Source organism: Martes martes, assembly GCF_963455335.1.
Source record: "Martes martes genome assembly, chromosome: 12".
In the NCBI taxonomy this organism is placed as follows: Eukaryota; Metazoa; Chordata; class Mammalia; order Carnivora; family Mustelidae; genus Martes; species Martes martes.
The window spans coordinates 59,066,928-59,082,432 of NC_137900.1; the positions used below are offsets into that span (position 1 = coordinate 59,066,928).

General features: G+C 41.6%; 1 protein-coding gene across 4 annotated transcripts in view; it reads left to right on the plus strand.

Moving 5' to 3' along the window:
- Positions 1-15,505, plus strand: part of UBAP1 (ubiquitin associated protein 1) — an 81,253-nt gene that overhangs the window by 13,004 nt on the left and 52,744 nt on the right. For 2 of the 4 annotated variants that reach the window (XM_080820094.1, XM_080820092.1), the window contains exon 1: positions 5,809-6,027. The gene's annotated coding sequence lies outside the window, so the exon portion shown is untranslated. Of the gene's footprint in view, positions 1-5,808; positions 6,028-15,505 lie in introns of those variants that run through there. The other 2 variants (XM_080820093.1, XM_080820095.1) reach the window with 2 other exon arrangements.

The window sequence follows — 15,505 nt, forward strand, 5'->3', positions numbered from 1 at the left end:
TTCCTCTCGCTCCTTGATTCCATGTCCTGCTGCCTGCCCACCTCCAGGCACATCCTATTCCCTCCAGAGCCACAACAGGAGTTTGGTGTGTATCTTTTCAGTATGTTATCTATGCTTAAATATCTAAACCTACAGTTACTTATTTCTAGTTTATTAACAAAAATTTGTGGCAGGGGCAGGGCGCCCCTGGGTGGCTCAGTCGGTTAAGTGTCTGCCTTCAGGTCAGGTCATGATCCCAGGGTCCTGGGATTAAGCCCCGAGTTGGGCTCCCTGCTCAGTGGGGACTCTGCTTCTCTCTCTCCCTCTGCTGCTCCCCCTGCTTGTGCTCTCTTTGTCAGATAAATAAAATACATTTTTAAAAGATTTTATTTATTTATTTGAGAGAGAGAAAGAGAGAATGAGAGAGAGAAAGGGAGCATAAATAGGAGGAAGAGACAGAGGGAGAGAAAGAAGCAAACTCCCCACTTAGCAGGGAGCCTGATGTGGGGCTCAATCCCAGGACCCTGAAATCACGACCTGAGCCAAAGGCAGAGGCTTAACCCACTGAGCCACCCAGGCGCCCCTGTTTCTCTTTTTTAAAAAATGGATACCAGGGCACCTGGATGGCTCAGTGGGTTAAAGCCTCTGCCTTTGCCTCGGGTCACGATCCCAGGGTTCTGGGATCGAGCCCCACATCGGGCTCTCTGCTCAGTGGGGAGTCTGCTTCCTCCTCTCTTTCTGTCTCCTTCTCTGGCTACTTGTGATCTCTGTCTGTCAAATAAATAAATAAAATCTTAAAAAAAAAAGGATACAATATGCATTATTCTGTAACCTGCTTTTTACTTCCTAATGGATTGTGGTAGTTACTGCCCCACTGCTCTACCAAAAAATTTTTATCATTTGTACTGCCATCAACAATGTATAAGTATGCTTATTTCTCCACCCATGATGGCACTGGATGTAATTAATCCTTCTTTTATTTATTTTTAAAGTTTTTAAAAAAGATTTTATTAATTTATTTGTTGAAGAAAGAGAGAGTACACAAGCAGGGGGAGTGGCAGGCAGAGAGAGAAGCAGGCTCCCCACTTAGTACGAGCCCACTATAGGGCTGGATCTCATGACCTAAGTCAAAATCAAGAGTCGGACACTTAAGTAAGCTACCCAGGCACCCCTATTTGCATTTCTTTTTAACTGAATTGCCTCTTGACAAGTTATACCATATTTTTCTATTAAACTATTCTGTTTTTCTTGTTGATTTGTAGGGGCTTTTTGTGTATTGGGGAAATTAATCCCTTTTCTATTACAGATCACAAATATTTTCTTCCAGTTTGTCTTTTCCCTTTGCATATGGGATCTTTTGCCATTATCAAATTTTTCAGCTATTTCCTTTATGGGCTCTGAATTTCGTGTTATGATTAGAAATGTTCTTCCTAACCAATGATTCAAAAAATATTCTTCTATATTCTCTTCTAATACTTATTTTATTTTATTTATTTTTTTATTATTAAGTAATCTTTACACTCAACGTGAGACTCAAACTCACAACCCCAAGATCAAGAATTGCATGCTCTGCTGACTGAGCCAGCTAGGCACCCCCTAATTTTTTTTTTTTTTTAAGATTTTATTTTTAAGTATTCTCTCTACCTAATGTGAGGCTCAAACCTACAACTCTGAGATCAAGAGTCACATGCTCCACTGACTGAGCCAGCCAGGTGCCCCATCTTCTAATATTTTAGAGTTACTGTGTGTGTTCGTATTTTCATCCTTCTGGAATTCAAAATCATCTTTATCCATTTGTGGTCAACAGGACAATTGCATCTTCATATGATGGTCATCACATAGATCTCAGAACAAGAAGAAACCCCAGAGATCACTCAGAGACCTGAGTCCTTAACTATTACCTTGAGCTTTTAGGGAAGGGCAAAGGGTTTCAACCTGATCTTCAAGATTTTAGGGATTCATCCAGAATTTTCTCTTGAATTTCCCAGGGGAAAGGCTGCCAGTGACTTTACTTACAGCCTTAGAACTCTTAAGCCTTAGAGATGACTGGCTGTTTGGGTGTAGAGATCACTTAAAAAAAAAAAAAAAAAAAGAGGGGCACCTGGGTGGCTCAGTGGGTTAAGCCTCTGTCTTTGGCTCAGGTCATGATCTCAGGGTCCTGGGATCGAGCCCCACATCGGGCTCTCTGCTCAGTGGGGAGGCTGCTTTCCCCTCTCTCTGCCTACTTGTGATCCCTCTGTCAAATAAATAAATAAAATCTTAAAAAAAAAAAAAAAAAAAGAACTGTTAAACCCAAGCCAAGCCTCTTCTTGCTTGGTCTCTCCTGTCTTATCTTCCTCTGCTCTCCTATGTATACCTTTACTGATTCTGAATTTTTATGGAACTTTCCTGAATCTATGCCTTTGCCTAAATTGCTTTGTACTCATTGCTTTGGGCATCCTTCATTCTACCTGTTTTTTAAGGCCTAACTTAAATGTTTCAATTTTCCATGCAGTCTTCCTTGATTTCTCAAGTCTACCCAAACTTTCTCCCCTCTGTACTCCTGAGACATACAATGTGCCACCTAGGAACTAAGATAATTTTCTGCCAGGTACTACCATTATTTGCACACCTGTCTGATTCCCTCACTTAACCTCCTTAAGAGTATCTTTGTAGACTCATGATGGCTGGAATATGGTAGGACTTAGTAAATGCTGGATGGCTAAAGATTGAGAGCTTGTTGTCTTTCCTGTCTCTGCTCTTAGACTCACCCCAAAAGCCTAGTGTATGAAGTGGGGGAGAAAGAAGAGGAAAAGTGGGAGGAGTACAAGCTGGTGTTCTTGGCTTGGAGTGCTGCTTTGTAGACGAGCTGGTGTGCCAGTACTGTCCAGATGCGCTGGGGATGAAAGACAGGGCAGGGGTAATAGAGGACTGGTGACCAATTCAGTCTCTTCTGGACCCAAGAGAATTACCTTTGGGATTCACACATGGAAATTGTCAAGGATGAATCACTCCCAGAAAGGTGTAGTTTTTGTTTCCCACTTCATTTTCATTTCTTTTTTTTTTAATTTTTAAAATTTAAAAAATTTTTAAATTTATTTCACAGACAGCGATCACAAGTAGGCAGAGGCAGGCAGAGAGAGAGAGAGAGAAGAGGAAGCAGGCTCCCCGCTGAGCGGATAGCCGGATGCATGGCTCAGTGGGTTAAAACCTCTGCCTTTGGCTGGACATGATCCCAGCACCCAGGTGCCCTTTCATTTCCATTTCTTAAGAATGGGTTTGTGTCTATGGGGGATAGGGAGACACAGCAGGCTGGCCCAGGAGTTGATGGTCAGAAACCAGATGTCCACCTAAAACAAGAAGGAGGAGAAGGAAAAATTGTTGGATCAGGAGACCAAGGCTGGTGAGGAAATCTTAGAAAGTTCTTATCTGATGGGGGAGGCTTGTCTCTAGTCTCAGGGAGTCCTACTCTAAGAGGCACAGGCCTAGTCCTCCGAAGGCTTTCCTTTCCTAATCCTCCATGGTATCATAGACTTCTGATTCCTTTTCTACTTCTCTGGTCACTACTTTTCCATTCCTTATCTGCTTCCTCTTCCCATGCCCTATTTGTCAGTGTTCCAAAGGGTCTTATCCTTAGGAATTTTAATTTATCTGATTTTCTATTCTTCTACCCAAACCTGCGAGAATTTGACTGAAGTAAAAAAATCTTAAAGTCATCCTGAGTCCTTCCATTTCCTCACACTGTGCATCTAATCTGTGAGCAAATTCTTACTCCTCTACCAGTTGAAAATGTACTCAGAACCCTAACCATTTCTAATCACCTTCAGGGCTACTACAACTCTGTAGTACTATCTAGGACTTTCCTTTCCTACTTAGATTATTGTGATAAATGGCCTTTCTTCTTTCACCCTTGCCCTTAGTTTATGCTCAGTGTAGTAGCTAGAGTGATCCCGCTAAAAAGTTGGATGATTTTCCTTCTCTGCTCGCAACTCTCCAATGACTTTCAGCTCACTTAACAGTAAAGGCCCAAGTCCTTAAGATAATCTACAGGTTGGTATGTGATTTAGTCCCCTGTTAGCAGACTTCATCTTCCATTATGCTTTTTACTCACTCCATTCCATTCACTGTCCCTAGAATATAGAAGGTGAACTTCCATCTCAGGGCCTTTGTACTTGGTATTCCCATGGATTGGCATTTTCTTTTCCTAAACATCTGCAAATCTTTCACTTCCTTTACTCGGGTCTTTACTCAGATGTCACCTTTTCCTGACCATCCTTTATAAATTTCAGTCATGGATGCTTTTCATTTCCTTCCCTCTGCTTTACTTTTTCTTTTTAACCTATCACTATTATTATTAGCCATTCTCCTCTAGAATATAAGCACGGCGAGAACAGGAATTTTTTTGGGAGGGGTGGTTCTTTTATATACTGCTAAATCCCCAATGCATAGAACAGTGCTTGGTATCCTACTGGCAATCAGTAAATGCTTATTTAATGATGAGTGAAAAGTTTAATTGCCCAAGGAGTATCAGTATACCACACAGGTGTAGTCCTTACCTCTTTCTGATTTCTAAGCTCACATTCCCTCCTGAGCATCCCTCCAGAAAAACGTGCCATCATAATTTGGACAGCTGAACTCATTTTTACCTCCTTTAGCACTTCAGTAAACCTTACTTCATTCTTGTTTCTGTTAAAAATAGACCCCCAGAACTTGGCTTTTCTTCTTTCTGATTTATTCTCCCATGCAGCAGGTCTCCACATGAAAGTATTGTTGAGTGAGTCCCCTAAATCTTGGTTCAGTTCATTCCCTCGTCTCCACCCCTGCTGTCTCTGCTTTAGTTCAGGTGTTAATCTTTTAAGTCTGCCATGGAGTCTCCAGTCCATTTTATTCACTGATGCCGTTTTAATTCTCCTGATGAAGAATTTTGTTCAGCTCATTGCTCTTCCACAAACCTTCTATCGCTGCCCATTATTTGCTGAATTAAATCAGCAAATAATCCAGAATTGATGATTTGCTATTCTCTGCTTACTTTAAATTCCCCCTTCTGGAATGCCCACCTTCTTTCATTGTGGGTTAAAATCGCTGCACCCTTCAAGGTGCGAATATGATCTTCTCTGGAATTCTGAAAACAGGGCTGAAGAATTAGGCACGAGAATCTACACATTCTTTATGTACCCAGGAAGTGTAGAGATGTAAATCTTTCCTAATCTCTTAGCCAAAAGCCAATTTTTCCAGAGCAATTAATGCACCTGTCAGGCCATTATCACTCTGATTTTTTGAGGAGTTAACCGTTAATGCTCCGATTTCTCTTACCAAGTAGGAACTTTTGGGAACAAAGATTCATTTTATGCAGTTATGAATCCTCTATGCACCTGATTCCAAGTGACATCCAATAAATGCAGAAGGCAGTAAATGTCTGGGATTGTATTACCTAGTTTAAACCGCTGGATGTCACAACTGGAGGGAGATTTAGAGGTCGCCTTTCAACCCAATCTTTGTAAACGAGGAAAATGAGGCCCAGAAGGAGTAGGACTTGTACCAGACCACGGACTCGGGACAAGAAGTCAGATATTCTGATTCCCAAATAGGTCTCATTAGTAAGTCTTTGAGCGTCCCTTGGCGATTCGAACCTCTCAGGTTCTTGCCTGGGCCCCTTTCCCAGCCTCTACGCCTTACCCTTTCAGTGACCCCCATCCTTCCCATTGCAGGGTCCACCCATTCCAATTACAGCGGTCCAGGCAACTGGAGTTGTGGGGCGTGGAAGAGAGATTAGTTACGTCACTGTCGGCTCCTCCCATTGGCCCAGGGAGGGTGGAGCGCGGCGCCATGACGCCAGACGCCCAAAGAGGCGGAGTGGTGAGGGGAAGGAGGAGAGAAGTAGGACTTCAACATGGCGGCTGTGGTACTGGCAGTGGCTACGGTGACGGCCTGGCCTGGGGCGGGCAGAGTTGGAGGTGGTGGCGTTCACTTTCCCTAGGGCCGTCAGGAGCTCAGCGGGGACCGAGCCTGAAAGGCCGTCCGGCGCCAGCGCGTTTCGGCTTCTGGGACGACAGCGGCAGCGGCGTTCAGGTGAGGGGGCCTCCCGCTGGGAGAAGGGGGGGGGGAGAGGGGCGGAGTTGGGGGAGGGGGCCGGTACCGGGAGACTGAACGGGGAGGATTCCCTGGGAAGAGATTGTAGGCTAAGTGGGAAGAAAGGAGGTATAGTTGAGGGGGTAGGAGGAAAAAGGGGCCAAAGGTCCGTGACTTGGTGAGGATTCTGGGAGGAAGGTCGGAGTAAGGGGACCAGAGTTGAAAGGGCGGAAGGCAGATGGGATTCGAAAAATGAGTTCGGATTAAGGGGACTAATACCTTACTGGAAGACAGGCGCAGTAGATGTGTATCTGGCTGGAGTGAGAGCTAGGTGGGAATTAGAGGATGTCGGGGAGGAGGATCCGGGTTTTAGTAAAGAAGGCGGGTGATAGGGAGTTGAGATTGAGTTAGGGAAGTGAGATGCAGATTTACTTCTCCCAGAGGTGTTGAGATTAGGGAGAAAGGGAGGAAACCAGAGCCAGGGTGAGGGTTCTTTGGGGATATCTTTGACGTTGTCTGGTCTTCTGCAGTATGTTTATATTTGCTCTTTTGTTTATTTCCTGGGTGGAGACTTACCTGTACAGTCCACTTGGGCCTCAGAAGCAGTCCCAAATCTTTACTGTGGAACATCAACTTGTCATTTATTTGATACCTATCAGGGATCTCTGAACTTTGATTGTCTCCACACAGACTAGGCTCTTGAAAATGAAAATACATTTTATATTAAGCTGAAATAAAAATTTGAGTTTTTAAACACTAAAGAGTGTTAGAAAACGAGATTTGATAACTTAGTTAACTATTAAATACTTGGTGTTCTAACCCCACTTATTAGTGTTTTCTCTCTTTCCTCAGTTGTAGTTATTAGCACTTGAGAAATTGGGTAGACATGATGGATCTTTCTTTTTGGAATTTTGTCACATTTGATGGGGGGAAAGACAGGGCGCTTAGTCCTTAGTGATAGCTAGTTCTTTCTAATTAATGTCCCGAACTAGTTAAACTGAAAGTTTGTGTTACTATTTTATAACAAAGAATGTGAAATTTTCATAGTCTAAAAGAATTACATTTTCTGCATTAACTTATTAAGTGGAATGTTATAAATTAGATTTTTATTTCTAATCAGTTCTATTCCATTTTTCTTTTATTATTTAACATTTAATGCCTACTATGCATTGCATTAAGAGTCGTTCTCATTTTGGAAATAGGAAAATTAATGTTTCTGTATCACTGCACAATAAAAAACTTGTTAACTTGCTATGACCTCATTGGAAGTAAAAGTGTTACTTTGGAAATGATGACTATGGAAGAAAATGAAACAGTGTGGCTATAAGAAGTTCCTGAATTTTTCTTTGACCCATTGCTTCATCCTGACATATTTTATGTGGATCTGAAAGATTTTATAAATTTTTAAAGTAATCTCCATATGCAATGTGGGGCTCGAACTCAATTCCAAGATTAAGAGTTGCGTGCTCTTCCAGCTGAGCCAGCTAGAGCCTGTGAAAGATTTTATTTTTTATTTTATTTAGTTTTTTACTAATTATTTTTATTAACATATAATGTATTATTTGCCCCAGGGGAGATTTTATTTTTCATTTTGATTTTTAAGATAACAGTAACAGAGTCCTGATGTGATAATATTAGGTCTGTAGACAGTTCTTATCAGTGGTTGTTAGTTCACATTTCTTAGACTGGCAAATGTCACTTTATCTTGTGCGTCTTTTCTTTTTATCTTTAATATGGTAACATACTTAAAATGAGGATTTTTTTTAAGATTTTATTTATTTGACACAGAGAGAGAGAGATCACAAGTAAACAGAGAGGCACGCAGAGAGAGAGGGAGAAGCAGGCTCACTGTTGAACAGAGAGCCGGATGTGGGGCTGGATCCCAGGACCCTGAGATCATGACCTGAGCTGAAGGCAGAGGCTTAACCCACTGAGCCATGCAGGTGCCCCAAAATGAGGATTCTTGAAGTTTAATTTCGTGACTATCTCTAAGTATTTTCAGCATTACAAATGTATTTTCATCACCCCAGAATATAGATGCCAGTATTAAATTTTTCCTTATCTCTGATTAACTCATTGAATGTTTTGAGGGTTTTTGTTTTGTTTTGTCTTAAAGATTTTATTTATTTGACAGAGAGAGACAGCGAGAGAGAGGGAACACAAGCAGGGGGAGTGGGAGAGGGAGAAGCAGGCTTCCTGCTGAGCAGGGAGCCTGATGCCGGGCTGGATCCCAGGATTCTGGGATCGCTTGACCTGAGCCAAAGGCAGACGCTTGACACTTAACAACTGAGCCACCCAGGTGCCCCTTGTTTTGTTTTTAAAATAAGCTCTACACTCAATATGGACTTGAATTCATGACCTGGAGATTAAGAGTTTGGGCCTACTGACTGGGCCACCTGGGCTCTCCCGTTTTGAGGTTTTTAACATGGAGAGTTTTTTTTTTTTTTTTAGATTTTATTTATTTATTTGACAGAGATCACAAGCAGGCAGAGAGGCAGGCAGAGAGAGAGGGAAGCAGGCTTCCTGCTGAGCAGAGAGCCCGATGCAGGGCTTGATCCCAGGACCCTGAGATCATGACCTGAATCGAAGGCAGAGGCTTAACCCGCTGAGCCACCCAGGCGCCCCAACATGGAGAGTATTTTAAGTAAATCTTTTTCCCACAAGCAAACCACGCCCCCCCCCCAAAAAAACAGTGCTATCAATTCACCATTAATCAGGTAATTTTCTTTAGGTAGGCTTTTTAAGAAATGCAAAAGTTAGTCTGTAGTACTTTAAATATTAAATAGCTTTTTCTGGGTGCCTGGGTGACTCAGTCGGTTAAGCAGCCAACTCTTAATTTCAGTTTAGGTCATGATCTTAGGGTCGTGAGATTGAGCCCCGTGTGGGGTTCCATGTTGGGTGTGGAGCCTGCTTAAGATTCTCTACCTGCCCCCCCCAAAAAAGGGTTTTTCTTAGAATCAAAAAACCCTTGAATCTTAGAAATTGACTGGGTTTAGATTTTAGCATAGCTTGGGCATCCCTGCTTTTGTATAATGAAGATAAGTGAAAATTTGTCGTTTTTCCAGAATCTAATAATTTAGGAAAGCCTTTCAGGTAGAGGAAGAAGCAGGTGTTTCTCTTCTAACCTGTACTGCACAATTTTGTAATATTAGAAATTATTTGAATTAAGAGTAATATTTTCCTATGAATTGAGAGTTATAATTTTATGCTTAAAAAATTTTAGGTGAGAGTAGCAAGATTTTATAAGGGAAGAGTGCTAACACTGGGCCTAAGCTAATGAGGAAGGCATTGTTAAACACTTTACATAATCTTTTAATCTTTGCAATATGATTAGGTAGGCAGGTCGGGATACACATGCTTTTTAGCTGTTGAGGAAATTGAGAATCAGTGAATTCGAGTCATTTAAGGTTACAGAGATAAAATGGTAGAGTCTGAATTTGGACTTGAATTTGTTACACCTCCAAACTATATCTGTTACACCTTTGTGACTCTTAGGCAGTCACAAGGTCATTCCAATTCCTGTCAAGTAAATTTAAAGTATAACCACTGTTTTTAAAATAATGACATTTAAAAACTACTTGTTCTTTTTGGAATAGTAGTGTAACTGGGATGATAATAGTTCATTAAAATTGTAGTCACTAAGGTGTCATTAGTATTCTAGGAGGAGATGAATACCTGAATATTTTGTACTTAACAAAATAAACTGGATAAACTGGGTAAGAGACTAAAGTTTTCTTACTTGTATTGCTGAGTCAGGTAGGATTCAGTTCATGAAGGGCCAAAATTCGTATTTGGCAGTAGTCTGGATGTGTTCTCATAAGTCTGGATTGGTCATTATCAGTTGCTTAATTGCTTACCAAACCCTTCTAGTGGTTGAGTCACTGAATTGGCTTATTGTAGTTGTAAATCTTGTGGTTACTGAGTCAAGAGCCAGCAGTATGTGTTTTGGTTGCCTCACTTCCTCCACAACACTTGATATTGTCAGACTTTTAAATTTTTTTCTAACCTAGTGGGTTTGAAATATTGTGTATTTTGTTTTTGTTAGCATTTCCTTAAGTTAAGCATCCTTTTATGTGTTCATTATTTGTGCTTCTTCCGTGAAGTGTATATTCAAGTTCTTTGCCTCTTTTGAGTTGTTTCTCTTTTTCTGATTGACTTTTAAGACTTTTTAAAAAAAGATTTTATTTATTTGACAGAGCACACACACATGCATAAGCAGAGGGAGCAATAGGCAGAGGGAGAGGGAGAAGTAGGCTCCCTGCTGAGGGGGTAGCCCAGTGGTGTACTCAATCCCAGGACCCTGGGACAATGACTTGAGCCGAAGACAGACGCTTAACCAACTGAGCCACCCAGATGCCCCGAAAAGTTCATAATTTTAATTATTTGAAAATTTCAGTTTTTTATGGTTTGTGCTCTTTGTTTCATTTAGGAAACCCTTCTCTGCTAGGCATGCTTTTTTTAAAAAGTTTATTTATTTGAGATTTACTTATTTATTTTACAGAGAAAGAAAGTGTGACCGGGTTGGGGAGCAGGCAGTGGGAGAGGGAGAGAGAGTCCCAAGTAGACTTCTGAGTGCAGAGCCTGATGTGGGGCTTGATCACAAGATCGTGAGATTATGACCTGGAGCTGAAATCGAGTTGGGCTGATAACTGACTGAGCCACCCAGGTGCCCCAAGTTTTTCTTTTTATTTTTTAAGTAATCTCTACCCCCATTGTGGGGCTCTAACTCACGATCCTGATATCAACAGTCACTTGCTTTACAGACTGAACCAGCTAGGTACCCCAGGGCCTGAAGTATTTTAAAGCAAATCCCAACTTTCCTGTAAACACATTATTATGAACCTCTGATAAGGCTTTCTTTTAACAGCATAATCACCATGCTATTATCCCATCTGATAATTATTAGTAAGTCCTTTATAATCTAATGCCATCCATATTAAAATTTCTCTTACTGTCTTAAAAGTGTCACTTTAGGGGGTTCTTGGGTGGTGCAGTTGGTTGAGTATGTAACTATTGGTTTTGGCTCAGGTTGTGATCTCAGGGTCATCAGGTCAAGCCCGAGTCAGGCTCTGCTGTCAGCTCAGAGTCTGCTGGAGATTCTTTCTCCATCTCCTCCCGAGCCTCCCATTCGTACTCTCATACACTTTCTCTCTCTCAAATAAATAAATCTTAAAAAAAGAAAAGTGTTTGGGCTCCTGGATGGCTCAGTCGGTTAAGTATCTGCCTTCAGCTCTTGTCATGATCTCAGGGTCCTGGGATTGAGCTCCACATTGGGCTCCCTGCTGAGCAGGGAGTCTGCTTCTCTGTCTCCCTCTGCCCTTCCTCCCGGCTTGTGCTTGCTCTTTCTCTCTCCAATAAATAAATAAAATCTTAAAAAAAAAAAAGTGTCATTTTACAAACAGTTTGTGCCATTCACAGTTCAGATAAGGTCTGTATTTATCACTTATTTGGCTTTCATGTCCAAGGCTTTTTTATTATATGATAAGTACCACCTTTTCATATGATTGATTCATTGGAGAAACCAGGGCATTTGTTCTGTAGCTATCCTACATTCAGTATCTGTATTCTTGTGGTTTATTTTTTCCCACTTGCTCTTCTATTTTTTTTTAATATTTTATTTATTTATTTGACAGAGATCACAAGTAGGCAGAGAGGCAGGCAGAGAGAGAGAGAGGAGGAAGCAGGCTCCCTGCAGAGCAGAGAGCCCAATGTGAGACTCAATCCCAGGACCCTGAGATCATGACCTGAGCCGAAGGCAGAGGCTTAACCCACTGAACCATGGTTACAAGCTTGATTTGTTTATTTTTTTATAATTTATTATTTTTTTTTCAGTTCTCTTGTGGTATATATGTGTATTTTTTTTCTTGTGGTGTATTTGACAAAATTTTAACATATTTAAGGTGTATACCCAAGTTTTAAAATTTGAAAATTGTTTCATATTATTCATTGGGTTATGGGTATTTGGGCAATATTTTCTTGATTGCAATACAATACAGATTTTTTTTTAATTTTAATTTTTTAATTTTTATTTATTTATTTTTTTTACAATACAGATTTTTAAAAGATTTTATTTATTTATTTGAGAGAGAGAGAGAGAGAGAAAGTATGAAACGGAGCAGGGTCAGGGGGAGAAGCAGACTCCCTGCTGAGCAGAGAGCCTGACTTGGGATTTGATCCTGGGACTCCGGGATCATGACCTGAGCTTAAGGCAGACACACAACCCACTGAGCCACCCAGGTGCCCTAGAAGCTTGATTTAATTCATGTTTTTTATTTTTATTTTCTGATGGTGGGGGGAATAGCACCACATAGGTGGTGCTCTGTAATTACTTCTGCATCACAGTAGGAGATATATAATGACTGGTTGTCCCACTTTCAGTGATTTTATTGTGTTCGGATGGTGTCAGCCTGATCTTCTACTATAATATTCCCTATTAATCTTTTTTTATTTAAAGATTTTATTTATTTATTTGACAGAGAATGCAAGAGAGAGAGAGAGAGATCTCGAGCGGGTGTGGGCATGCACAAACGGGGAGTGGCAGGCAGAGGGAGAGGAAGAGGTAGGCTCCCTGCAGAGTAGGGAGGCCTGATAGGGGACTCAATCCCAGGACACCAGGATCCTGACCTGAGCTGAAGGCAGTCGCTTAACCAACTGAGCCACCCAGAGGCCCTATGTTTCCTATTAATCTTAACTTAATAGTTTAGTATCCACTGATGATACTTGAATCAGTTACTTAATTAGGAGTTGTGAGAATGGGGGCTCCTGGTTGGCTTAGTCCGTTGGGTGTCTGCCTTTAGATTGGGTCATGATCCCGGGGTCCTGGGATTGAGCCCCACGTTGAGCTCCCTGCTCAGCGGGGAGTCTGCTCCTTCCTCTCTTCCCCTCCCTCTGCGTGTACTCTCTCTCACTCTCTCAAATAAATAAATTTAGAAAAAAAGTTGTGAAATTTTATCATCATGCTAATTCTGTTACATTTATTTTATTTTATTTTTAAAGATTTTATTTATTTAGAGAGAGAGAGAGAGAGATCACAACGAGGCAGAGAGGCAGGCAGAGAGAGAGGAGGAAGCAGGCTCCCCGCCAAGCAGAGAGCCTGATGTGGGGCTCGATCCCAGGACCCTGAGATCACGACCTGAGCCAAAGGCAGAAAGGCCTTAACCCACTGAGCCACCCAGGTGCCCCTACATTTATGTTTTTGAGTACTGTTCTTCTCTAAAGAGCTTTCCCTCAGCAGCAGGCTTACACTGAAGTATAGTTCCTACTGGACAGGGTGGATGAGTACACTTACCATGATGAGAATTGTTGAATTACTATATTGTATACCTGAAGCTGCTATAATATCATGTTAACTATACTAGAATTAAAATAAAAAATAGTAAAAATTAAAAAAGAAAGGAGGATGAATGCTTCATTCTTTTAATTAACCAATTTCAAAGTAAAGAGTGTAACAGTTTCCTCTTATGGTAACAGGCTATTTTGAGTTCTTTCTTTCTTCTTTTTTTTTTTTTTAAGTATCCACACCTAGTGTAGAGCTCAGCGTGGGGCTTGAATTCAGCAACTGTGTGATCAAGACTTGAGCTGAGATTAAGAGTTGGACACTTAACTGACTGAGCCACTCAGGTGCCCCCCCCCTTTTTTTTGACTTTTGGTTTTCTTTGAAGATTTTATTTTTTATTTGAGAGAGAGTGTACATGGGGGGGGAGGGGCAAGCTTCTCCCCCCAGGTCCCCTCAGGACCCTGAGATGATGACCTGAGCTGAAGGCAGATGTCCAACTGACTAGACCACCCAGGTGACCCAACTGTTGGTTTTCTAAGGATCTGTTCTTTGAGTATTATCGTAAACTCCTAAATTTATACCATGTGTTTGAGCAATTATTGTCATTTTTTTAAGATTTTATTTTTAAGTAATCTCTACACCCAGTGTGGGGCTTGAACCTATAACCCGGAGATCAAGAATTGTATGTTCTACCTGTAGGCGTTCTTTTTTATGAACAAGTTGTTTCATTTTTTATCAGTGGGAGCCATTTCAGGTTGGTAGCTATTTGGCATGAACTAAAATCCTTTTTTTCCCCCAAAGTTTTATTTATTTAAGTCATCTTTACACCCAACATGGACTTCAGACTCACAGCCCTAAGATTGAGAGTCACCTGTTCTTCAGCTGAGCCAGCCAGGTGCCCAATGAACTAAATCTTTGAAAGGCTTTTTTTTTATACAACAGATGGCCCAGGGTAATCTTACAAATTCTTCCTGTATGACCATTTCTTTAAGAATTAATGCAGAACTGATACCGAGAGCTCAAAATGTGGTGCCAGGGATGCTCACTGATACTGTCTTGGCTTCTACAAATATTTTTATGTATTTAACATTTTTAAAAATATTATTTTGGGGGCACCTGGGTGGCTCATTCGGTTGAGTGTCTGTCTTTGACTAGGGTCGTGATCTCAGGGTCGCGGGATCGAGCCCTGAGTTTAGCTCCCTGATCAGCTGAGAGTCTGCTTCTCCTCTTCCTCTGCCCTACCCCCACTTGTGCACTCACTCTCTCTCTCTGAAATAAATAGATCTTTAATTTTTTTATTTTATTTTTTGGGGTGCCTGGGTGGCTCAGTTGGTTAAGCATCTGCCTTCGGCTCAGGTTAGGACACTTGGGTCCTGGAATTGAGCCCCATGTCAGGCTCTCTACTCCGTGGGGAGCCTGCTTCTTCCTCTCCCTCTGCTTGCTGTTTCCCCTGCTTGTTTGTTCTTTCTTTCTCTCTGTGTCAAGTAAATAAATAAAAAATTTAAAAAAATTTTTATAGATTTTATTTTATTTTATTTTTAAGATTTTATTTATTTATTTGTCAGAGAGAGTGAGCACAGGCAGACAGAGAGGCAGGCAGAGGCAGAGGGAGAAGCAGGCTCCCTGCTGAGCAAGGAGCCTGATGTGGGACTCAATCCCAGGACCCTGGGATCATGACCTGAGCCGAAGGCAGCTGCTTAACCAACTGAGCCACCCAGGCATCCCTTATAGATTTTATTTGTCAGAGAGAGAGCAGGGAAGTGTGCACAAGCAGGGGGAGCAGCAGGCAGAGGGAGAAGCAGGCTCTCCCTCCTGGGCAAGGAGTCTGATGTGGGACTCAATGCCAGGACCCTGGGATCATGACCTGAGCTGAAGGCAAATGCTCGACTGACTGAGCTACCCAGGTGTCCCAATAAATAAAATCTTTTTTTTTTTTTAAGATTTTATTTATTTATTGGATGGAGGGAGAGACAGTGAGAGAGGGAATACAGCAGGGGGAGTGAGAGAGGGGGAAGCTGACTTCCTGTGGGGCAGGTAGCCTGATTCGGGGCTTGATCCTAGGACCCTGGGATCATGACCTGAGCTGAAGGCAGATGCATAACGACTGAGCCACCCAGGTGCTCCCCCAATAAATAAAATCTTTAAAATTTTTTTTATTTTTTATATTTTTAAGTAGGCTTCATGCGCCATATGGGACTTAAA